Below are 27,322 nucleotides of genomic sequence, written 5' to 3' on the forward strand. Positions count from 1 at the left end.
GGGTAGAGACCAAGAATACTAGACAATGCCTTTGGGCCAACTGTGCAATGCAAGGAATTGTCTCTCACCCCACACAACTTTAAAATATCCTCCCAGACATTGATGTAGGGGGAAAATCTGTCTGTAATTATCTGCATTTATAATACTCTCTTTTACATATAAACAGAAAGTAACATTTGCACATTTTGATATGCACTGAATTTTCCAGGAATGCAACTATCACATAAATTTAGAAAAGACTGTATTTCATTTTGTTTGAAACTCCATTGAGAATTGTTCACCTTCTCAGAAGATCACATCTCCATTAGCAACACTGCTTATGTTATTCAAACCCTCAATGTAACACTTTAGTCTCAGGCTGTATTTGTAAGTGTGATTCTACATATTGGTGCAAAAAACTGATTAGTTCATTATGTCCCTCCAGCCTGGGCATGTCTAAGTATCTACATACGGAAATACATGTTATTTTATTATAAATTAATTTCTTCTTTCTTTCTTCTTTATATTGTATTTATTTACAGCATGTTAATCATTTTGAAATTATGTATGTAGGTAGGTTATCCGTGAATTTTACTGCAGGATCTTAGGAAAAACAAAATTTTTGTCTTAAAGGAAAGCAATGAGTCTAATAGGGATTAGTACTGCTGTCTTAGGGATACCTGGGTGGCTCAGTTGGTTAAGGTCCAACTCTTGGTTTTGGCTCAGGTCGTGATCTCAGGGCTGTGAGATTGAGCCCCGCATTGGATTTCACACTCAACATGGAGTCAGCTTGGGATTCTCTCTGCCTCTCCCCCACCCCACACGCATGTGCTCTCTCTCTCTCTAAAATAATTTTTTTTAAAAAAAGAACTATTGCATGCTGCATTGGGTGCTAACATAATATAATAAAAAATATTATTAAAAATAAATAAAAATTAAAAAATTAAAAACGAACTGCTGTATTAGATGCTCTTTCTAATAGTAATGATAATAATAATAATAATAATAATGGAATTGTACAGCTTTGTCTGAGGTGAATTGCAATAGAAGCAAGATCTTTCTTACTTTTATTCTAAGATCTTACTTTCTTATTCTTATTGCCAAAATGCTCCTTTACCACACACCCAGGGACACTTTTCATAGTTTGTGCACTCCAAGTCTTGGTGCCTAAAAGGAAAAGGTGCATTACAGGACTTGTGAGCAATATTTCTATACAGTCACCCAAGGTGAGGTTTGTGCAGCAATGATTATACAAAGTCGGGCTGGTGTCTGAGAGGCATGTGGTATAGGAGAGAGTTCTAGAGCTTACACACTGGACAGATCTGGGTTTAAATTCTGAATCCACTCTTGAGTAATGGCATTACCTCAGACTAGTTGTTTAATGCCCTGACCTTCATCTTTCTCATGTATAGAATGGAGCCAATGACAGTTGACTCCAGAGTTGCTAGGTCATGAAACAGGATCCCGTGAACAAGGGACCCTGCCCCATGCAGCTGTGTGGTAGGTACCCTATGTTAATTTCTTTCTTCCTCCTCTAATCTCCCCGACTGTTCAAATAATTACCACCCAGAGACACAGGTTCTATATAACATATCCTGACTATGAACTCATACAATGATTGCACATAAAGATATCACTGGCTTGGATTAAACAAATATATATATATTTTTAAAGATTTTATTTATTTGACAGAGATAGAGACAGCCAGCGAGAGAGGGAACACAAGCAGGGGGAGTGGGAGAGGAAGAAGCAGGCTCATAGCAGAGGAGTCTGACGTGGGGCTCGATCCCACAGCGCCGGGATCACGCCCTGAGCCGAAGGCAGACGCTCAACCGCTGTGCCACCCAGGCGCCCCTAAACAAATATATTTTTACACTACATTCTATGCATCTTGCTCAATATAAACCTTAGTCCAGGGTTACTAAAACTGCAGTTTGCTGAGAAGCATTTTCCAGGAAGTACCTAGCTTTCATCATTCTGAAAGGGGACTTCAAGCTCCACAGGTTAGAAATACACCTTTAACAAAATCGCTTCATTACTTTTGAAGCAATTGTCAGATGAGCAAGTTATTTTTTACTTTTTACAGATATTTAAGAAGTATGTTAGATAAGTTAGTGGTAGTCAGCTACCAAGACTCAACCACTGTCTATTATGTTGAATCCTTTGTGGGTTTTTGGAAGAAACAAAAACATTTTCTGGCTCGAGGAACTATTGAGTAAGTTTAGGAGACAAAAACTTCAGATAGCTTCAGAACACTTAGTACAGGATATGATTCAGAATGAACACGTCAAAGCCGACAACATTCAATGAGGAGGAGAATTCATAGAGAAAAGATGAACTTGGAGGGTATGGGGTACTCATGGTGTCATCAGTGGGTATGGATCTGAGACTAGCACGTTTATGAAGAAAAAGATTACAAAGATCTCTTAACTGGGTCAAGCAAATATGTTGTCTTTTTGTGGTCAATTCAATCTTACTAGTAGAAATCCTAGTTGAAGCCAACTTATTGGTTTTGATACAGAATTCACGCATTTGTTCAACAAATATGTATTGAATTCCTGGTATGTGTCAAGCACTGAGTAAGAAAGCGGGATTCCATATAACCAATCAGACACAATCCCCACCCCCAGAGAACATACATTGGAGAAGAGTAGATAGACATTATATGGTTATAAGTGTGCAGCTGCCTCCTGCCCTATGGAAAAGAACCAGGAGCTACAGGAACAAAAAACTGCACCAAATCTAGTCTGAGATGTCCAGAAAGACTTTCCCGAGGTAGTGATGGCCCAGCTGAATTTTGAAGGATGAAATGAAGTTAACAGCATAAAGGGGAAAAGAACACTCTTGACAGAAGGAACAACATATGTAAGGATTATTACTTTTACCTTTTACTATTTTCAAAGATATCTGAAAGAAGACTCAAGATGTCTGATCCAGATAATTCTGTATAATATATATAATATGCATAATATTGTGTATATATATATCTATAATAATAATTCTGCGGAATCTAATTCTTCATGGTTTCAGTGTATTAAGAAAATGTCCCCCCAATTTTTAAAAATACTATCCAAGGACGCCAAAAAGACAGTGGCGTAGAGTCCATAAACATCGTTGGGGCAAGGTTAACTGATAAGACCAAATAATTGACTGGATTTTTCTCCAAGATGGAGATTTGGGTTGGAGAGAGGCAGAGAGTTTAGTCTTGGGACAAGGAATACAGGGTCATCAGGATTCAGTAACGGTGGCTTGTACACAGTGACGGAAGCTGCTCTTCATTTACTCTGAGTGGTAGCTAACTAGAGGGAACAGAGAATTATGGAATTGTAGATCCAGAAATGACCTGAGAAATATTTTTTTCTCTTCTCTTTTACTCTCAAATAGCCAGATTTTTGCTGTACCATGCCATCTGGCTAAGAACTTTTTGTTATAACTTTTTAAAAAAGATAAAAGTGATGCATATATTTATTTTGAAAATTGGAAATTATGAGAAAGAACAAAGAATCAAAAAAGCACTCATAATCTTTTTTTTTTTTAAAGATCTTATTTATTTATTTATTTATTTATTTATTTATTTATTTATTTATTTAACAGAGAGAGAGTGTGCGTGCACAGGCAGGCAAAGTGGCAGGCAGAGGGAGAGGGAGAAGCAGACTCCCTGCTGAGCAGAAAGCCTGACATGGGACGTGATCTTAGGACCCTGGGATCGTGATCTGAGCTGAAGGCAGACACTTAACCAACTGAGCCACCCAGATGCCCCAGAACTCATAATCTTATACCTATTTTATTCCACTGTGGAATTTATAGCCATTTTGTAAACCATGTCTCTATTTTTGGGGGGGGTGGTATCAGAGTTCTTCTTTTTATTTTTCTTTTCTTTCCTTTCCTTTCCTTTTCTTCCTTCCTTCTGTTCTTTCTTTCTTTCTTCCTCCGTTCTTTCCCTCTTTATCTTTTCTTATTTTCTTTTCTTTTTCTTTTTTGCTACTCAAATAAGGCTACAACAAACATCTTTGTTCCTAAAGTTCTGTTACACATGATATTATTTCCCCTTAGAATATACATTTCTAGAAATAGTATTTGCACTCAGAGAATTTAAATATTTTTGATACATCCTGCAATGATTGTCAATGGCTGCTGAAGTCACAAGATGAAATGTTGATGAAGAACTTTGTAAAAAATGAATCAGGCAGAAAACACCTAAATATACTGATAATCTTAACATGACTAAAAATGTGAGAACCAAACATTAGGTTCACCACTTGATTTAATGCAACAGAAAATACACAGCCCCACCTATGAAATACTCTTTCCAAAAGTAGAAACAAACAAACGTAGGAACTAAACAGAAATCAGGGTGCCTGTGTGGCTCAGTCAGTTAAGCCTCCAACTCTTAAGGATTTTGGCTTGGGTCATGATCTCAGGGTCGTGAGATGGAGCCCCACGTTGGGGTCTGCACTGAGTGTGGAGCCTGCTTGGGATTCTCTCTCCCTCTGCCTCTGCCCTTCCCCTCCCCCACTTATCTTTCTCTCTCTCTGGAAAAAAAGAAAGAAAGAAAAGAAGTGAACAGAAATCTATCAAGCATGTAGGATTTAATCCCAGTTTAGAGAACGTGTGAGAGGTAAAAGAATAAGTTAAACAATATCACAAGGAAATAATCAAATACAGAATTTGGAAAAGTATAAATAGTTCTGTGTGTTTTTTTTTTCAACAAATGTCATAAAACAAAAGAGGGAATTCTTATGAATTAAGAGTTGGAGAGAATCTGTGGCCCTCTCTGGGATCCTGATTCAAACAAGTAATTATAAGGGGCATATTTGAAACAATGGGAGACATTTGATCATGGCCCGAGTATTTGATGATCCTGGAGTAATTTCACTAGGAATGAGAATGGTATTATGGATATGCAGAGTAGTCCTTATTTGTGAAAGATTCATATTTAAGAATATACAGGGGACATTAGATAATGTCAGGGATTTTATTTGAAACACTCCAGCAAAAAAAAAAAAAGAAAGAAAAAGAAAAAAAGAAAAGAAAAGAAAGAAAAGAAAGAAAAGAAAAGAAAAGAAAAGAAAAAAAGAAAAGAAAAGAAAAAAAGAAAATACAGGTTGTAGGGGTGGACACATTAAACATGTTTGTCAAAATGTGGATAAATGGTGAAGCATACATGAGATTCACATTTGCCCATGTTGGGAATTTTCTACAATAAAAGGTAGAAATAAGTGTGTTAATAGGTAGAGCTAAAAGATTGAATTTTGTTTTGGAACTTAAAGGTTGGAATCTATTTTCGTTGCAAGCAGCAGCATTTTCTGCAAAATTATTCCATGTGTCTTTTGAAACTGGACTACAAGGAAGGCACCTTTTGCATAGCTCTGTGATTGCTATGTAGGTACAATGTTTTTCTCCCCACACTGTGGACATCCCCGAGTGCTGCCAAAATGAAAACTTGAAATGGTTCCTTCTTTAAGAGAATGCTACATCAAAAAACTAATGATGATACTGTATGTTGGCTAATTGGACTTAAATTAAAAAAAGAGTAAATTTCAGATTTTCATTGTGATCTGTAGGCTCAACACACCAAAGGCTGAATTCTTAGAGGAGATCTAAAGTATTTAGAGAGTATTAAGAGCAGAAATAGTTTCCCGAATCTCTGTGGAGGTGTTATGGATGCCTAACCCGGGGCCCCCTGGCAACTGGTTCTTCATCCTTAAATGTTTAAAAAAGTTCAGATGAGAGATCTTCAAAATGTGGGTGGCACATTATCTCTGAAAACGTTTATTTAGTCAGTATATTTGAACAGGAAAGTAATGACTGTCCTACAGGATTAAACTTGAGACTTACAAGCTGAAGCCAATGGAGGGCATTTGATTTGGGCATTTACAAAAACCAAGGAGAAGGCTTGAAAGCATTATGCTAAGTGAAATAAGCCAGACACAAAGAACAAACGCTATATGATTGCACTTACATGAGACACCTAGAATTGACAAATTCATGGAGGCGGGAAGTAGAATAGAGTTTATGAGGGAATGGGAGGGGGAGGAAATGGGAAGTTGTTTAATGGGGACAGAGTTTCAGTTTAGGATGATGAAAAAGTTCTGGAGATGGACAGTGGTGATAGCTGTACAACATTGTGACTGTGTTAAAATGGGCTAAAATGGTACATGTTATGTGTATTTTACCACAACCAAGAATAAATAAACACACTCAGAGAGGAGAAGGAAAGAAGCATAGTGGGCAGTGGAATAGTTTCCTGCCTCAGCTCATTTGCCCCACAGATGATGTCCTTTGTGGTTGTGCCATGAATAACGAAGTATTTCTAGCTTGTGCCTATCAAACCACAGTCTATTTTACAGTCCAGTGCTTCACGGACTTGAGCGGACATCAGAATCACCTGCCTGGTTTGTCAAAACACAGGGTGTTTCACATCCAGAGTTTCAGAATCAGTAGATCTGAGGGGAGGCCTGAGTATTTGTGTTTCTGCTAAGTTCCCAGTTGATGCTGATGCTCCTGGGGACAGCAATTCAGGAGCCTCATTTACTTATAAAGAATAATATGCTCTTTCCATTGTTTAAGAAAAGTTCAGAAATGCTTCCCTAGATGCCTGCCTACAATAATTGAGTCTTTCAGATGTAAACAGAGAAAATTCAACCCAAATGATCTAAAGTAAAAAAAAAAAAAAAAAAAAAAAAAAAATTTTAGAANATATTTAGTAACTCCAATCTAAGAAGTCCAGTGGGAGGGTGATTTTCGGGCACTGTTTGATTAATTGACCCACCCTTTCTCACTTAGGGCTCCCTTTTGAGTCAGATTGTGTCCTTCTCCCCCAAAAGATATGTTGGAGTCCTAAACCCCAGGGCCTTAGAATGTGACATTATTTGGAAACAGGGCCTTTACAGAGGTAACCAAGTTAAAATGAGATCACGGGAGTGGGCCCTGATTCAATATGACTGGTGTCCTTACACAAAGGGAAATTTGGACACAGAGGTGGATGCACAGGGAGAACACCATGGGATGATGAAGGTAAAAATCAAGAAGATGTATCTACAAGCCAAAGATTGCTAGCAAACTTCCAGAAGCTGGGGGGAGGCCTGAAATAGTCTTCCTCACAGCCTGTCAGAAAGAAACAACCCTGCCAATACCTGGATCTCAGACTTCTAGCCTCCAGAACTGTAGGACAATACAGTTTTGTTGCTTAAGCTACCCAGTTTGTGGTACTTTGTGATGAAAGCCCTAGGGGAAGCTAATACAGTTTTCAAAAGATTTTCCAGCTTGGCCTTCTTCTGTGGTTAACTTCATCCCACGCCAGCTCCCTTCCAGGTAGTAGCAATGACTTCAGCACATTCCAGACTTCATACCCTCACACATATCCTCGCATCCACCATCAGAAGGAAGAGTCTGTTCCCACAGGAGAGAAATGAAACTCTTTCCCAGAATCCCCCAGAACACATCCCCTGAGTTTCATGTGTTCAAATCAGACCACGGACCCATCCTGGAACCAATCACTGTGGTCGGGGGAATAGAATATACTAATCAGCCCAAGCCAATTCTTGAAGATGGCTGATAAAAGGAAAAGTGTGCTTCCCCAGAGAAAAACCTGGGCTGGTTGGTGGGAGAAGGGAAGCTGTGGAGGCATAATTATATTGCTATCTGAGGGGATTAACATTAAATGAGTCCTAACAATGTGGCAGGCACCTTGAGCTGAAAAAAAAATTAAATAAAATTTTTCCTTTATTGAAGTATAATTTACACACAACAAAACCCAGCACTTGTAAGTATACAGTTTGGTGACATTTGACAAATGTAACCACCATCACGATCATGATCTAGAACATTTCTATCACCCCCAAGAAGTTTGCTTCAAACTTTTGCAATCAATTTATTTGTGTTGTTCCAGGTATCAGTAAGTTTGTTACTTTCTGTTGCTGAGTGATAGTCTATTGAATGGATATACCATGATTTGTCTAATCTTTCCTCAGTTGATGGACATTCGGGCTTTTTCCAGTTTGGGAGCTATCATAAATAAAATTCCTATGAACATTTCAGTACACATATTTTCATCGAGGTACGTTTTCACTTTAGCTGGGTAAATATCTGGCATTGCTAGTTTTGTATGGGTTGTATGGTAAATGTATGTTATCAGTTTTCCAAGGATTTATTCAACTTTGAATTCCTGTAAACAGTGTGTGAGAGTTCCTATTGCTCCAATTTGGCACTGTCAAGTTTTTTTGTTTTAGATATCCTAATTGGTATGTAGTAGAATCGCATTGTGGCTTTAATTTGTATTTCCTTAATGAATAATAATATTGAGCATTTTCTCATGTACTTACTTACAATTTATATGTTGTTCAATGATGTATCTGTTCAAATCCTTTGATTATGTTTAATTGGGTTATTCACCTTATCCTTATGTTGTAAGTGTTCTTTATATAGTTTGGATATATGTCCCTTATCAGATAAATGTTTTGTAAATATTTTCTTTTAGTTTGTAGCTTGCCTTTTCATTTTCCGAGCAATATCTTTGAACAGCAAAAAATTTATACTTTGGTGAAGTTCAAATTATCATTTTTTTCATTTATGCTTCATATTGAATATGTCTTATTCAAGAAATCATTGCTTAATCTATTGACACAAAGATGCCTGTGTTTCCTTCTAGAAATGTAGTAGCATTAGCTCTTATATTTAGGACTGTGATGCATTTCTAAGTAATTTTTGTGTATGATGTGATATAAGGGACCTAGGTTTCTTTTTTGTATAACATGAATAGCCAATTGTTCCCACAGCATTTATTGAAGAGTCAATCCTTTCCTTATGGGATTACCTGGCACCTTTGCTGAAATTTAATTGACCATATATGTGTAGGTCACCTTGTGGACTCTCTATGCTGTTCCGTTGAAATATATTCCTATCTTTAAACCAATAGCGTGCTATCTCAATTACTGTAATTTTTTACTAAGTTTTAAACTCAGGTAGTATGAAGGCTCAAACTTTGTGCTTTCTCAAGTTTGGCTACTGTGGGTCCTTTGAATTGCCATATTGTTTTAAAATCACTTTGTCAAACTCTACACACACATTCACCAAACACAAGTCCTGCTAGGATTTTAATTAATAACATATTGGATCTATGGATTAATTTGGAAATTGTTAACATTGTAACAGTGTTCCTATCCATGAATATGGTATATCTCTCCATTTACTCATGTCCCTTAAAATTCCCCTTAGCAATGATTTGAAGAGTTTAGTCTACAGCTCTTTCATATATTCTGTAAATATATCCTTATTTCATATTTCTAGTATTATTATAATTAGTACTATCATTTTCACTGCCAATTTTTATTTATAAATATGACTAATTATTTTTGTATTGATTTTATATGATAATCCTTGCCAAATGGATCAAATCTATATAACTTTTATTTCATTATCTTACCTTATTGAATTGACTAGGACCACCAGTGTGACATTGAAAGGAAGTGTTAAGAGGGAACATCTTTACCATATTCTCCATCGTGATGAGAAAATAGCTATTTTGAGTTACTGCCTATATATTTTACAGTATGACAATTCTGCTCACACCCAGAGTCTGGACATTTAAATAAGGACCTGAGATTAGGATTCCCACCAGAAGCTTCCACTTTGCTTTCTCAAGAGCAACTTTTAAAATGACATAGAGTTAAAAAGTTAATGACCTTCACCCCAACCACCTTATAAGTAATAGGTGCTTGCTACTCTGGTTTCTATCTCCTGCTCAGTCATGTCCTGGTATGGAGGACTACCCTTCTCATTGTGCCTCCCTCTGCCCATTTCTGGGATATGTACATAAAATCTTATGACTTTATTTCCTTTGTGTGTATATATTGAAATTGTATTTTCAGTTTTCACTTGCCCAGAGTGGCAACTCAGATACTGAGGGAGCTACTGGTTAACCCAATGTGGGTGGTTTGCACCTCCTCATTCAGCAGATCACAGTCTGCATATTCTTAATTTAATACACCGGCTATGCACCCTCTAACACACTGATCTTAAGTGTAAGAATTCAGTATTTCACAATTAAATATATTAACTGTAGGGTTTTTGTAGGTGCTTTATCAAGTTAACAGATTTTCATTCTAATCCTAGTTTACTGAGAGTTTTTATCTAAATGGAAGTTGAATTTTTATCAGATACTTTTCCTATATCTATTGAAAAGATTACAAGTGATTTTCCCCCTTCAATCTGTAAATATAAAGAATTACTTTGGTTAAGGGGCACCTGGGTGGCTCAGTCAGTTAAGCGTCTGCCTTTGGCTCAGGTCCTGGGATTGAGCCCCGAGTCTGGCTTCTTGCTTAGCTGGGAGCCTGCTTCTCCTCGCTCTGCCACTCCCCTGCTCATGTGCTCTCTCTCTCTCTTTCAAATAAATAAATATAATATTTAACATTTGACTTTCAAATGTTAAACGAAACTTGCATTCCTGGAATAAACATTGCTTGGCTCTGATATGTTATTTATTTTATATATTGCTAGTTTAAATCAGCCAAAATATTGTCAGAGATTTTTATACCTATGTTCATGAAGGATATTTGTAGTTTTATTTTCTAGTATTGTCTTTATGTGGTGTTAGTATCAGGCCAACATGGACCTCATAAAATGAGTTGAGAAGTTCCCTCCACTTCTATTTTATGGGCCAATTTGTATAGAATTTGTATTCCTTCTTCCAGACTCCCAAGAGTTAAGCAGTTGTTCACCATAGGCCACATTTTTTATAAAACAGTTTGGGCACAACAAGCCACTACTACCAGTTCTGGAAACAATAATAACCCCCCAAAATTCAAGGTCTCAAATACCAGTCAAAGATCAACCTTTCAATAAGATCTGTATAAGGATAGTAGCCTTAGGCCTTCTATATTAACTCTTTTCTACACACATGGTATATTGTTTCCATCCTTTATTTTTTAAAATATATGTGACTTAATATTTTAAATGGCTTTCTTGTAAGCAGGATATATTCGGATCTTGCTTTTTTTAATCTAATATGACAATCTCTGCCTTTTAATAGGAATGTTTATATCTTTTATATTTAATGTAATTATTAATATGGTTAGTTTAAACCCATCTTGCTATATTTCTACTATTTGTTCTGTTTGATGTTTGTTCCTTTTTCTTTTTTCCTGTTTTCATTGGGATTAATTAATCATATCTCCATTAGCAGCTTATCAGCTATACCTCTTGGTTTTATTTTTTAGTGGTTAGTGTTTGCTCTAGAGTTTACTATATAGAGAGAGCATATACTATATATATATATATATATTTATAGCATATACTATATAGATATATAATTTTGAAAAAAGAATAAGATAATTTATATATAAATTATACATAATAGTAAATTATAATAAAGTAAATTAATAAATTATAATAAATACATACATCATCATTAAAAATTATTTTAATATTATTTCAAATAATGCTATATAACCTATATGATGTAGTAGTCTTCCAACATATAGTTCCATTTCTACCCTCCTGACCTTTGTATTATGGTTGTCATACATTTTACTTCGACATATGTTAAAAAACCAGAGTAGATTATTATTTTGCTCTAAAAAACCAATATCTTTTGAGAAGATTAAAAACAAGGAATGTTTCTTTTTGCTATGATAATTAACATTATTAAAAATTCTGGAAAATAAGATATTCTTATCTGACAATAGCAAATACCAAAACTAAAGTTCAAAAACTGATAGTCATTTTGATTTAACCACAAGTAAATTCTCCATCATTTAATTGAGCAATGTCCATGGTAAACAGTGAGTACTTGACAGGCATTATTTAATATATACCACTACCCTCTTTGTTCTCATTCACCAAATATTCCCAGAGATCGTGGCAAATATCTGGCATACAAACATTTCTTTCCTACAGAAAGGTTTTTTTTTTTTTAATTGCTTTTGAAACTGTTATTCACCAAACCAATACCATCATGGCCCTCAGATCCCCCAAATTATGACCCACATACTACAAAAACCCAGCACTAAAAATTGGACCTTCATCTTTTACTGGTTTCAATTTTCAATTCTGAAAATTCTTGTTTCAATGCAAGAAATCAAAGAATTTTTAAACAGCTCAACTTCTTATTTACTAACTACAGTGGCAGGTATATTGTTATATCCTCCTCCAAACTCTGCCAATAAACTCTTTGATTAAATTACCTTCTCAGGGCACCAGGGGGGCTGAGTTAGTTGAGTGGCTGAGTGTCTGACTCTTGATCTCAACACAGGTCTTGATCTCATGGTCATGAGTTCAAGCCTTGATTTGGGCTCCACACTGGGCATGGAGCCTACATAAGAAAAAGGGAAAAGAAGAAAAAAATTATCTTATTAATATTTTCACTGATACCATGCTATTATATTTTCTCTATTGGGGGAATAGCCATCAAAATGATACTTCATAATTCTTTTTATTATTAAGTTCCAGCTTTTTTATTTATATAGGAAATTGAAAATTGTAGAGGAAGCTCTTTGTCTATGAAGGAACAGATAGAATAAATATAGGATTTCTGTTCAGGAGCCTTTCCATTGTGCTTACTGTTGTGGTATAATTTTGTTGATTTCATTCATTTTACAAAATAAATTATAAACTCATCTCTGAGGATATGGTCAGAGGACTATGAGTTTAAGTTGCTTGAAATAATGATTTTCTCTGTATGAACATATTATCAATTTGATATAGCGTTCATTGGTTTATGTTCAGCTTTAATGTTTGCTCTTTCCATTCCTTTAAATTGTTATTTTTTGAATATGTAAAACACTTTTTTCTTTTTAACATCTTAATTATTATTTTTTATTTAAATTCAATTAGCTAACATATAGTGGATTATTAGTTTCAGGAATTCATCAGTTGCATGTAACAGCCAGTGCTCATCACATCACATACCCTCCTTAATGCCCATCACCCAATTACCCCATCCCGGCACCGAACTTCCCTCCAGCAACCTTCAGTTTGTTTTCGATAGTTAAGAGACTCTCATGGTTTGTCTCCCTCTCTGATTTCTTCCCATTCAGTTTTCCCTCCCTTGCCCCATGATCTTCTTTGCTGTTTCTTATATTCCACATATGAATGAGATCATATGATAATTGTCTTCCCCTGATTGACCTATTTTGCTCTGCATAATGCCCTCCAGTTCCAACCACATCAATGTAAATGGTAAGTATTCATCCTTTCTGAGTAATATTCCATTGTGTGTGTCTTCTTTCTTCATTCTTTCTTTCTCTGTTCATCTGCCTATGGACATCTTGGCTCTTTCCATAGTTTGGTTACTGTGGACATTGCTGCTATAAACATTGGGCTGCATGTACCCCTTTGTCACTACATTTGTATCTTTGAGGTAAATACCTAGTAGTGCAATTGCTGGGTTATAGGGTAGCTCTATTTTTAATCACTTGAGGAACCTCCATACTGTTTTCCAGAGTGGCTGTACCAGCTTGCATTCCCACCAACAGTGTAAGAGGCTTCCCCTTTCTCTGCATCCTAGCCAAAATTTGTTGTTTCCTGACTTGTTAATTTTAGTCTTTCTGACTGGTGTGAGGTGGTATCTCATCGTGTTTTTGATTTGTATTTCCCCGATGCAAAGTGATATAGAGAATTTTTTCATGTGTCTATGGGCCATTTGTTTGTTCATGTCTTCTGCCCATTTCTTGACTGGATTATTTGTTTTGGGGATGTTGAATTTGATAAATTCTTTCCAAATCTTGGATACTAGCCCTTTATCTTATATGTAATTTGCAAATATCTTTTTCCATTCTGTAGGTTGTCTTTTAGTTTTGTTAACTGTTTCCTTTGCTGTGCAGAAGCTTTTTATCTGGATGAAGTCCCAATAGTTCAGTTTTTCTTTTTTTCTCTTGCCTTTGGAAACGTGTCTAGCAAGAAGTTGCTGTGGCTGATGTCAAAGAAGTTGCTGCCTGTGTTTTCCCCTAGCATATTGGTGGATTCCAGTCTCACATTTAAGTCTTTTATCCATTTTGTGTCTATTTTTGTGTACAGTGTAAGAAAATGGTCCAGTTTCATTCTTCCACATGTGTCAAATTTTCCCAACACCATTTGTTGAAGAGACTGTCTCTTTACCATTGGATCTTCTTTCTTGCTTTGTCGAAGATCAGTTGACCATAGAGTTGAGGGTCCATTTCTGGGTTCTCTATTCTGTTCCATTGATCTATGTGTCTGTTTTTGCACCAGTACCATACTGTCTTGATTACAGCTTTGTAATATAGCTTGAAGTCTGGAATTGTGATGCCCCCAACTTGAGTTTTCTTTTCCAACATTCCTCTGGCTATTCAGGGTCTTTTCTGGTTCCATACAAATTTTAGGACTATTTTTTCCAGCTATGTGAAAAATGTTGATGGTATTTTGATAAGGATTGCATTGGATGTGTAGATTGTTCTCAGTAACATAAATATTTTAACAATATTTATTGTTCCAATCCATGAGCATGGAATGTTTTTCAATTTCTTTGTGTCTTCCTCAATTTCCTTCATAAGTGTTCCAGTTTTTAGAGTATAGATCCTTTACCTTCTTTGTTAGGTTTATTCCTAGGCATCTTATGATTTTTGATGCATTTGTAAATGGGATCGATTCCTTAATTTCTTTTTCTTCTGTCTTGTTAGTGTACAGAAATGCAATTGATTTCTGTGCATTGGTTTTATATCCTGCCACATTGCTGAATTCCTATAGGAGTTCTAGCAGTTTTGGGGTGGAATCTTTAGGGTTTTTCACATAAAGTATCATGCCATCTGTGAAGAGAGAGAGTTTGACTTCTTAATTACCAATTCAAATGCATTTTATTTCTTTTTGTTGTCTGATTGCTGAGATTAGGACTTCTAGTGTGATGTTGACCAACCATGGTGAGAGTGGGCATCCCTGTCTTGTTCCTTACCTTGGGGGAAAGGTCTCAGTTTTTCACCATTTAGAATGATATTCTCTGTGGGCTTTTCATAGATGGCTTTATGATATTGAGGTATGTTCCCTCTGTCCCCACACTGTGGAGAGTTTTAATCAAGAAAGGATGCTGTACTTTGTCAAATGTATTTTCTGCATCAATTGAGAGGATCATATGGTTCTTGTCCTTTCTTTTATTAATGTGATGTATCACATTGCTTTGTGGATGTTGACCCACCTTTGCATCCCAGGAATAAAACACACTTGGTCATGGTGAATAATTTTTTAATGTACTGTCGGATCCCACTTGTTAGTATATTGGTGAGAATTTTGACATCCATATTCATCAGGGATATTTGTCCATAATTCTCCTTTTCGGTAGGGTCTTTGTCTGGTTTTAGGATCAAGAGAATGTTGGCCTCATAGAACAAGTTTGGAAGTTTTCCTTCCATTTCTTTTTTCTTTCTTTCTTTCTTTTTTTTTTTTTGAAAAAGCTTCAGAAGAATAGGTATAAGTTGTCCTTTAACTGTTGGTAGAATTCCCCTGGGAAGCCATCCAGCCCTGGACTCTTATTTGTTGGGAGTTTTTTTTATTACTGTTTCAATTTCCCTACCAGATATGGGTCTGTTCAGGTTTTCTCTTTTTTCCTGTTTCAGTCTTGGTAGTTTACAAGTTTCTAGGAATGCATCAATTTCTTCCAGATTGCCTAATTTGGCATATAATTGCTCATAATATGTTCTTAAAGTTGTTTGTATTTCTTTGGTGTTGGTCGTAATCTCTCATCTTTCATTCATGATTTTATTAATTTGGGTCCTTTCTCTTTTCTTTTTGATAAGTCTGGCCAGGGGCTTATCAATCTTATTATTTCTCTCAAAGAACCACCTTCTTGTTTCATTGATTCGTTCTACTATTCTTTTGGTTTCTAGTTCATTGATTTCTGCTCTGATCTTTATTATTTCTCATCTCCTGCTTGGTTTAGGCTCTATTTGCTATCCTTTTTCCAGCTCCTGTGTAAGATTGTCTTGTGTATTTGAGACTATTCTAGTTTCTTGAGTAAGGCTTGTATTGCTATGTACTTCCCTCTAGTTTCTTGAGAAAGGTTTGATTTCTTTGATGCATCCAAAAGGTTTTAAACAGTTGTGTTTTCATTTTCATTTGTTTCCATGAATTTTTTAAATTCTTCTTTAATTTCCTGGTTGACCCATTCATTCTATAGTAGCATGTTTTTAGCCTCCAAGAATTTGAGTTCCTTTAAAATTTCCTCTTGTGATTGAATTCCAGTTTCAAAGCATTGTGGTCTGAAAATATGCAGGGAATAATCCCCATCTTTTGATACCAGTTGAAACCTGATTTGTGGCCAGTATGTGATCTATTCTGGAGATTGTTCCATGTGCACTCAAGAAGAATGTATATTCTGTTGCTCTAGGATGGAATGCTCTGTGTATATCTATGAAGTCCACCTGGTCCAATGTGTCATTCAAAGCCCTTGTTTCCTTGTTGATCTGCTTAGATGACCTGTCCATCACTGTGAGTGGGGTGTTAAAGTCTCCTACTTTTATTATATTATTATCAATGTGTTTCTTTAATTTTATCATTAATTGGTTTATATAATTGGCTACTCCCAGGTTAGATGCATAATTATTTACAATTATTAGATCTTTTTTAATTTTTAATGATTTTTTTTATTATATTATGTTAATCACCATACAGTACATCCCCAGATTCCGATGTAAAGTTCGATGCTTCATTAGTTGCATATAACACCCAGTGCACCATGCAATACGTGCCCTCCTTACTACCCATCACCAGTCTATCCCATTCCCCCACCCCCCTCCCCTCTGAAGTCTTCAGTTTGTTTCTCATAGTCCATAGTCTCTCATGTTTCATTCCCCCTTCTGATTACCCCCCTTTTCTTTATCCCTTTCTTCCCCTACCAATCATCCTAGTTCTTATGTTCCATAGATGAGAGAAATCATATGATAATTGTTAGATCTTCTTATTGGGTAGACCCTTTAAGTATGATATAGTGTCCCTCTTCATCTCTTACTACAGTCTTTGGTTTAAAATCTAATTTGTCTGATATAAGGATTGCTACCCCAGCTTTCCTTTGATGTCCATTAGCATGATACATTGTTCTCCACCCCCTCACTTTCAATCTGGAGGTATCTTTGGGTCTAAAATGAGTCTCTTGTAGACAGCATATGGATGGGTCTTGCTTTTTTTTATCTAATATGATACCCTGTGTCTTTTGATTGGAGCATTTAGCCTTTTACATTCAGAGTAGCTATTAAAAGATATGAATTTAGTGCCATTGTATTACCTGTAAAATCACTATTTCTATATATTGTCTCTGTTCCTTTCTGGTCTATGTTAATTTGGGGGTCTCTCTTCGCTTACAGGATCCCCTTTAATACTTCTTGCAAGGCTGGTTTAGTGATCACAAATTCCTTAAGTTTCTGTTTGTCCTGGAAGCTCTTTATCTCTCCTTCCATTCTGAATTACAGCCTTCCTGAATAAAGTATTCTTGTCTCCATGTTTTTCTCATTTAGTACCCTGAATATATAAGCAGGACTTTGTGGCCTGCCAGATCTCTGTGGATAGGTCTGCTGCCAGTCTAATGTTTCTACCCTTGTAGGTTAAGGAATTCTTCTCTCGAGCTGCTTTCAGGATTTTCTCTTTACCTCTGAAATTTGCAAGCTTCATTATTATACATTGGGGTGTTGATCTATTTTTGTTGATTTTGAGGGAGGGTTCTCTGCCCCTTCTGGACTTGAATGCCTGTTTCCTTCCACAGATTAGGGAAGTTCTCAGCTATGATTTGCTCAAATATGTCTTCTGTCCTTCTCTATCTTGTCTCTCCCTCTGGAACCCCAATCAATCTAATATTGTTTCACTTTATGATGATTTTTATGCTGATTTCTCGAAGCCTCCCCTCATGATCCATTAGTTGTTTTTCTCTCTTTTCCTCAGCTTCCTTACTTTCCAATATTTTATCTTCTATGTCACTGACTCTCTCATCCGCCTCATTTACCCTAGCCATTAGAACGTCCATTTTAGACTGCATCTCAGTTAAAGTATTTTTAATTTTGGCCTGATTAGATTTTAGTTCTTTTATTTCTGCACTAAGGGATTCTCTACTGTTTTTTATGCTTTTTTCAAGCCCAGCTTGTATCTTTATCATTGTTATCTGAATTCCAGGTCTGACATTTTACTTATATCAATATTGATTAAATCTATGGCAGAGAGTATTACCCCTGGTTCTTCCTTTTTGGTTAATTCCTCCTTCTAGTCATTTTGTCCAGAGAAGAATAGACAAATGAGAGAACAAAAAAAAGAAATAAAAAATAAAAATATCAACCACAATCCCAGTGAAATATACACTAGACAATCAGAAGAGATCAGAAACCAAAAAAATTATAATTAAACAGGTAGAATAGGGTGATACACTTGGTCCTGGGTGTATTTTGGTCTGTTAGAAGACACTGAATCCCACAATTGTAAAGAAAGAAAAACTTACATATATATACAAAAATAAAATTGAATACAGTGAAAGGAAGCCAAAAATGAAGACTATATCTATAAAATGTAAATGTAAAAATGAAAACTAAAAAAAGACTTAAAAGCAGAGTTGATAAAATAAGAAACTAGTTAAAAAGGAAAAAAGAAAAGGAAAATTTTGAACTGAAAGATTAAAGAATCATGAGAAAAAACCTCGAATTCCATATACTATTTTCCCCTAGCACTGGAGTTTTGCAGTTCTGTGTGCTCCATAAATTTGGTATTAGTGTGATGTTCCAGATGGTCTTCTGGGGGTGGGGCCTACTGTGCTGATTCTCAGGTGTCTTTACCTGGGCGGAGCTGCACTGTCCCTTGCTAGGTGCCAGGCTCACTGTAAGCTGCTTCGGGTTACTCTATGTGGTTTTTGTTCCCTGAAGGCTTTCCGTGCTGCTTTAGAGGATGAAAATAAAAATGGTGGCACCATGATCTCCAGCCCTAGAGCTGAAAGATCCCGTCCTCCACTTTTCAGTAAACCCTCAGGGAAAAGCAGTCTTCACTAATGTGTGAGCCAAACTCTGCAGTCTCCTGTGTTGGCAACCCTGCCAATCCTCCCATGGCAGGGAGGAGGATCACCAAGGGCCTGCCCCTTGCAAGGTCCCTGAACAGAGAATTGTCACCCAATCCTTCAGGGTTTGAAGTTTATGGCAAACCAAGCTGAGAGCCCACCCCTGGACTTGCTGCTTGCAGTTGGCTTCCCTGTTCTGATGCTTGGGAACTCTGCCTGCTCAGGCACCCCCATTCTTTCTGTGATGCCAGGGATCCTGAGACCACACTATCCCACCTAGGATTCTGTCCTGCTCTGCCACTTGAACACCTTTCAGGCGGGACATCTCTCACAGGAGCAGACATCTAAAAGCTCTGATTTTAGGCTCCAGGGCTGTATCACTTTCCCGTAGCCTGCTTATGGAAGCTCCCTCACCCCCGAAGTTTACCTTCCAATATATCCCCTCAGATTCGCTCCCCCACACTTCCAACCTTGCAAAAAGTGGTTGCTTTTCTATTTGTAGAATTCCAGCAATTCTTTTCTTATATCTGAGGTTGAATTCACAGGTGTTCAGAATGATTTGATAGATATCTAGCTGAATTCAAGGGACCAGATGAAATGAGGGTCCCCTACTCTACTGCCATCTTGCCTCCCTCCTCCCATGTAAAACATTTATATAGATCAAAACTCAAAGCTGTAAAAAAAAGGAAAAAAAGGGAAGAAACTTTAGCATTTCTGTTCTCTTTACCTACCACACTCCTGTGTCCCTCCACCACCTTCCCCCTTGTACCACTTTTATTAGTTTCTGTGTTTCTATTTGCAAAAATAAGCAAATATGAATGTGTGCAAATATACATATATATTTTTTCTTATTCCCCCTTTCTTCTTCCATAAAATGTAGTTTACTGTATACATTGTTCTGCATCTTGTTTTTTTAGTAGTTATTTTAACTTTGAGTTTTTTTAATCTATAAAATGGGGAGAACACTATGTGTGAAGATCAAATAGAAAGAGGCATATGAGGTACCCACCACAGGATTAGGCACAGTGAGACCCAACTCATGCGTCCCTACAGCCTACTCCTGTCACTCTATGTGGCAATAAATACTCCCATCACTTTCTGTTAGCACTGTAGATTAAAGTATCCTTGGGGAAGTCAGGAGGACACAGCAGATCTTCTAGTATGAATGCGTGTAGCTTTTTACTTGTCTCTATTATTAAAGCCACTGCACCTGTTCAGACTTTGAGGCAAACTTTCAGAACCCAAAGTTGGCTCCTGAGAGGTCTGCTGGTGATACCTAGCACACAATCTAATACAGGTAGCCATGAATCTATCCCTTCTACCACATGGCGATGAACAGATGCATGGCCAGACTATAGTGCAGAGATTTTTCTATTTGACCACAGATTTACCACTTCCTGTACTCCTCCTTACTTTGTGTAGATACATATTTTCAACCGATATCATTTTCCTTTTTCTTTTCTCTCTCTCTCTTTTTTTTTAGAGAGAGAGAGAGAGACCATGCCTGCACGTGAGTGGGTGGAGGGGGGGAGGCACAAAGGGAGAAGGAGAGAAGCTTAAGCTTAAGCAGGCTCTATGCCCAGAGCCCAACTCAGGGCTTGATCTCAGTTCCCTGAGATCATGACCTGAGCCGACATCAAGAGACGGATGCTTAACCAACTGCATCACCCAGGCGTGCCTATTTTCCTTTTCTCATGAGGAACTTCCTTTAACCTTTCTTATGACACAGGTCTACTGGGAAGAAATTCTCTTGCCTTTCGCTTGTTATTTTTTGCTTTTACATTTTGAAAAATCTTTTTGCTGGGTGTATAATTCTCAGTTGACAGGTATTTTCACTCAGTAGTTTAATTCTGTTGCCCCATTCTCTAATGGCTTGCACAGTTTGTGATTAAAACTTTGCTGTCATTCATTCTTATCACCGTTCCTCTGTATGCAATATGTTCCCTTCCCCCCCCCCAGCTGCTTTTAAGAGTTTTCTCTTTGTTACTGGCTTTTAGCAATTTGATTATTATGTGCCTTTATGTTGTTTTCTTTACATTTACTCTGCTTGGGGTTTGTTGAGCTTCTCCTCTTGTGGTTTTACAGTTTTCATCAAATACTTTTATACTTTCATCATCTTCATCAACTTTTCGTGTCTATTGACTAATTTTTCTTCTAGTTATAGAGGTTTTTTTTTTTTTTTTTTTTTTACTTCTTCCCAAAAAGGCTAGCTTTTATTTTTACACTAGGCACGACAAATTTCATGATGCTTGGTGCTGGGTTCTACTGTGTTTTTGAAATAGTGTTAACCATTGTTCTGACATGCAGTTAAGTTTCTTGGGACCAATTCAATCCTTTCAAGGTTTGCTTTTAAGATATGTTATTGTGAGTTCAGAGCAGTCTTAAGTCTTAGGGTAATTTATCCCTGCTACTACTCACTGCTTTGTGTATCAAATGGTCTTTCCATGCTGGCTGGTAGGACCATGAATTAGTTCCAGCACTATATTAGCTCCAAGAATTGTTTAGTCTGCTACTATATTAGTCTGCCCAGGCTGCCATAACAAAATGCCACATGCTGGGTGGCTTAAATAACAGAAATTTATTTCTCACAGTTCTGAAGGCTAAAAATCCCAGATCAAAGTCTAGCAGTGTTTGGTTTCTAGTGATAGCTCTCTTCCGGCTTGAAGATGGGCACCTTTGTGCTATGTTTTCACATGGCCTTTTCTCAGTGTGTGCAAGGGGTGGGAGGGAGCAGGGCACGGAAGAAAGAGTGAGAGAGAAAGAAAGAAAGAGTGAAGGCACTGGTGTCTTTACTTATAATGACACTAATTCTATCAGTTCAGGGCCCCACCCTTATGACCCCATTTAACCTTAATTACTTCCTTTCTCCGAATACAGTTACACTGATAGTTGGAACTTCAACATATGAATTTGCAGAGACCACAACATTCAGTGTATAATAACGGCTTTCTAGTGATTCTTTCTCTGGTCTTCCATAGTTTTTTTCCCCCATACATATGCAGATGAGTACTTAGCTCAAGATTTAAGGGTACTCCTTTGTATATCTCCACTATCTGTTTCTGTGCATCTCTCTCCTCTCTAGTACTCTGGTCTAGCTGTCTTGACCTCTTGAAACTCTGACTCCTTAACTCAGTAAGACCACTAGGTGGTCAGTAAGGCCACTGGCTCTGTGTAGGCTCCCCATCGCTGCACTGCAGGTGAAAACCTTCTTCCAGGCTATAAGCTAAGGCAATCATAGAGCTCATCTGCTTTCTTTCCTCTCTCTCTCTCTCTCTCTTTAAAGATTTTATTTATTTATTTGTCAGAGAGAGAGAGTAAGAGAGAGCACAAGCAGGGGGGAGCAGCAGGAAGGACAGGCAGAGGGAGAAGCAGGCTCCCCACTGAGCATGTCTTTCCCTGGCATAGCATGGAAAGCAAAAAGCAGGAAGGACTGCGGGTTTGAGAGACCTGGAGTTTCTAGTTTCTTACATTTTCACCCAATAAAAATTTATTTTGCCATGGTGACATTTGTTACTTAACCACCATAGGAGCTGCTACACTTGTCTTTATTTTAAGTGTTTCATTACAATACTGCACTTATGTAAATTATCAAAGCCAGTTTTCCTGGTGAGTTCTAACTGTCTTTGTCCAACCTAATTGGGTAGGAAATTATCTGGAAAAGCTAGCTGATGTAAGTGAAATAAAATGTGAATGCTAATTTTTATCTGAGAAGCACTTCTCCCCTCTTCCCGTTTCATTTTCAGAAATTAGGCTCTATAGCAAAACAATGCTTATAATGAATATGTCATGAAAAGTTCTGTCTCCCTCCTATTTCCAATTTCCAATAAGAATCCTTTACTATCAGAGTGGTTGGGTGGCTCAGTCTGTTGAGTATCCAACCCTTGGTTTTGGCTCGGGTCTTGTCCTGGGATCAGGCCCTGTATCAGGCTTCATGCTCAGCACAGAGTCTGCTTGAGATTCTCTCTCTTCCTCTTCCCCTCCCCAGGCTCACTTGTCTCGCTCTCTCTCTCTCTGAAATAAATAAATAAACAAACAAACAAACAAATAAAATCTTTTTAAATGGGAATCTTTTTATATCAACATCACTTTCCAGAATTTGGACTCTTTCAGGTTCTCCTTATTTTACTTTTAACTATGACAATAAATCTTAGTGCTAAGAGGACATATTAGTCCTTTTACCTTCTTCTAAAAGCTTTGCCATTTACTTTGTATTGGTTCTTATTTTCATTTGAGTTCGTTCCACATTTGTATGTTCGTTCCACATTTGTATGTTGATCATCCACTATGTATAAGGCGCAGGGACTGGGTGAACTGTTTATCCTCCTCTAGCAGGCAACTTAGCCCATGCAGGAGCATCAGTAGACCTAACAATCTTCTCTCTACCTCTGTGAGGTGTTAAGGAGATTTAGAAATAAGACTCTACCCCACCCTTAATCTAGTAATGAAAAGTAACATGCAAGTAGCTAAAATGCAAGTGGTAAGAGGTGCTAGAAAAATCCAAGTGGTCAAAACTGCTGTGGCAATACCACTAAAGGAACTTTTATTCTGGTGGGAGATAAGTAGGAGGAAATGCTTTGGGCAAAGTTTCATAAAGAAAGTGTTTATTATACAGAAACTGATGTCTAATGTTTTGATAGGAACTGAAAATTTGGGACAACATTTCAGACTGAAGGTAAAGCTAGAATATTCCTTAAGGAAAATGTTTTATGTTCCTTAGCAAGCAGAAGAGCATCATAGAAGACCTAGATTCAAATCCGCTTAGCACTTATGTGACCTTGAGGACTTAAGCTCTCTGAGTTTCATTTTCTTCATCTATATAATATGATTAACAATAGCCACCTTCAAGAGTTTTCATTATATGTACATATATATGTACACACACACACAGATCTTCTTTGAGTTATGATGGGGTTATGTTCCAATAAACCCATGGTTATGGTGAAAATATTGTAAGTCAAAAATGCATTTAATGCACCAAATCTACCAGATATTATAGCTTAACCTAGTCTACCTAAATGTGCTAAGAACACTTACATTAGCCTACAGTTGAGCAAAATCATCTAACACAAAGCTATTTCTAATAAAATGTTTAATGTCTAATGTAATTTATTGAATAGTGTACTGAAAGTGAAAAGCAGAATGGTTGTAGAGGTACAGAATGGTTGTATCAGTTATTTATTTTTATGATGGCATGGCTGACCAGGAGATGCGGCTCACTGCTCCCACTGCCCAGCATCATGAGAGAGTATTATACTACATATCAGTAGCTCAGGAAAGGATCAGAATTCAAAATTCGAAGTATGGTTTCTAGTGAATGCTTATCACTTTCACATTATCATAAAATCAAAAAGCTGTAAATGAGTGAAACCATATGATAATTGTCTTTCCCTGCTTGACTTATTTTGCTTAGCATTATCTCCTCCAGTCCCATCCATGTTGCAGCAAATGTTGAGAAATCTTTCTTTTTGATGGCTGAGTAATATTCCATGGTATACATGGACCACGTCTTCTTAATCCAGTCATCTCTTGAAGGGCATCTCAGCTCCTGCCATGATTTGGCTATTGTGGACAATGCTGCTATGAACATTGGGGTGCAGATGGCCCTTCTCTTCACTATGTCTGTATCTTTGGGGTAAATTACCCGTAGTGCAATTGCTGGATCATAGGGTAGCTCAATTTTTAACTTTTTAAGAGACCTCCACACTGTTTTCCAAAGTGGCTATACCAACTTGCATTCCCACCAACAGTGTAAGAGGGATCCCCTTTCTCCACATCCTCTCTGACATTTGTTGTTTCCTGCCTTGTAGGAAGATTGGTAGGAGAAGAAAGGGAAGAAGAAAGGGGGGGGGGTAAACAGAAGGGGGAATGAACCATGAGAAAGTATGGACTCTGGGAAACAAACTGAGGGCTTCAGAGGGGAGGGGGTGGGGGAATGGGATAGGCCGGTGATGGGTATTAAGTAGGGCACGTATTGCATGGTGCACTGGGTGTTATACACATAATGAATCATGGAACTTTACATCAAAAACTAGGGATGTACCGTATGGTGACTAACATAATATAATAAAAAATTATTATAAAAAAATCAAAAAGCTGTAAGTCAAACCATTGTAAGTTGGAGACTATCTATCTATCTATCTATCTATCATCTATCTATCTATCTATCTATCATCTATCTATCATCTATCATCTATCTATATCTATCTATCATCTATCTATCATCTATCTATATCTACCTATCAGCTAGCTAGCTATCATCTATCCATCCACACACAAAGAGACTGCCATTAGAGAAGATTCAATAAACAGATACTAAACTGATGATTACTTAATAAAGAATTAAGAATATGAGGCTACTTGGGGACCTTTAGACTATTCAGAGGAATTACTTTGATATACACAAATATTTGTTTAAGATTTTTGCATCTATGTGCATGAAAGATTTGAGTCTGTGGTTTTTTGTATTGTAATGTCTTTGGTTTTGATATCTGGGTGAAGCAGACCTCATAGAACGGGTTGAAAAATATTCTTCCTCTTCAATTTTCTGGAGTAGTTTGTAAATTTGATACTATTTCTTCCTCAAATGCTTTGTAGAATAATCAGTGAAATTATCTGGGCCCTTAGATTTGTACTTGTGTGTACTTGAAGATTTTGCTCCCCCATCTTCTCATTTGCATTGTTCCAGATGATAAACATCTCATCTCATCGTCATCTTTGTTCCTCTCTAAAGTGTCTTTTTTCTCTGGATGTTGTAAGATATTCTCTCTTTACTTTCTTAAAGATTTAGTTATCTATTTGTGAGAGAAAGAAAAAAAGCATGAGCAGGAGAGGCAGAGAGAGAGAGAAAGGGAATCTTAAGCAGACTCTGTGTGGAGCACAGAGCCTCACATCACACAGGGCTCCATCTCATGACCCTATGATCATGACCTGAGCTGAAACCAAGAGTCAGATGCCCAACCAACTGCACCACCCAGATGTGCCAGATTTTCTCTTTATCATTGATTTTAAGCAATTTGTTTATAATGTGCTTTGGTTTTCTTCATGTTTCTTGTGCTTGGGGTTCATTCAGCTTTTTGGATTTAGATTGTGGACTTACAGTTTTCATCAATTTTTTTTTGATCAGGGGCATTACTTCTTAAAATATTTTTCTACCCTCTCCTTTTACAGACAATCCAATTACACATATATCAGGCCACTTAAATTTGTTCCACAGTATACAGATTCTCTGTTCATTTTTTTTCATTATTTTTTTTTCTCTCGGTGTTTCCTTTTGGATAGTTTTATTGCTTTGTCTTCAACATCACTGAAGTTCTGTTCTACAGGATCTTATACATCCCATCTTCTGCAGAATTAATCATATCCAGTGTAGTTTTCATTCCAGACATGGTAATTCTCGTCCCTTCGATTCCGAGATGTATATATATTTTTATGTATACATAAATATGTATTTATGTATATATATTTGTATATTTATGTATATATATTTTATACATTTTGTTGGGGTAAAATTTATATGTAACATGATGTATAAGTTTCAGGTTAGAACTTTATAATTTGATCCATGTATGCACTACAAAGCGATCCACTAAAAGTCTAGTTACCACCCATCACAATACAACTGACCCTCTTTACCCATTTTTTCCCACCCTCCCCCATCCCGTAACCACCAATCTGTTCTACATGTCTATGAGTTTGTTTTTGTTTTCTTGTTTGTCTAGATTCCACGTATGAGTGAAATCATACAGTATTTGTCTTTCTCCATCTGACTTATTTCATTTAGTTTTTTCAATTACTTTCAAGGCCCATTCATGTTGTTGCAAACGGCAAGGTATCATTCTTTTTTATGTCTAAGTAGTAAACATACATATATATATATATCAGTTAAACATAATTATATATATATACTAGTTATATATGCAGATTATATATATATATATAAATTCTTTATCCATTCATCCACTGATGGACATTTAGGTTGTTTCCTTTTCTTGTTTATTGTAAATAATGCCACAATGAAATATACATATCGCCCAACATGGGGCTTGAACTCACAACCCTGAAGTCAAGACCTGAGCTGAGATCAAGAGACAGATGCTTAACCGATGGAGCCACCCAGGCACTCCAAGTGTGCATATATTTTTTTAAATAGTTGTTTTTGTATTCTTTAGATAAATACCCAGAAGTAGAATAGCTAGAACATATGGTAGTTCTATTATTAATTTTTTGAGGAATTTCCAGACTGTTTTCCATACTGGCTGATTCAATTTACATTCCCATCAACAGTGTTCAAGTGTACCTTTTTCTCCACATCTTTGCCAACACTTGTTGTTTCTTGTCTTTCTGACAATGGCCAATTTAATCAGTGCGAGGTGGTAT

The sequence above is a fragment of the Ailuropoda melanoleuca genome, chromosome 9, assembly GCF_002007445.2.
Source record: "Ailuropoda melanoleuca isolate Jingjing chromosome 9, ASM200744v2, whole genome shotgun sequence".
In the NCBI taxonomy this organism is placed as follows: domain Eukaryota; kingdom Metazoa; phylum Chordata; class Mammalia; order Carnivora; family Ursidae; genus Ailuropoda; species Ailuropoda melanoleuca.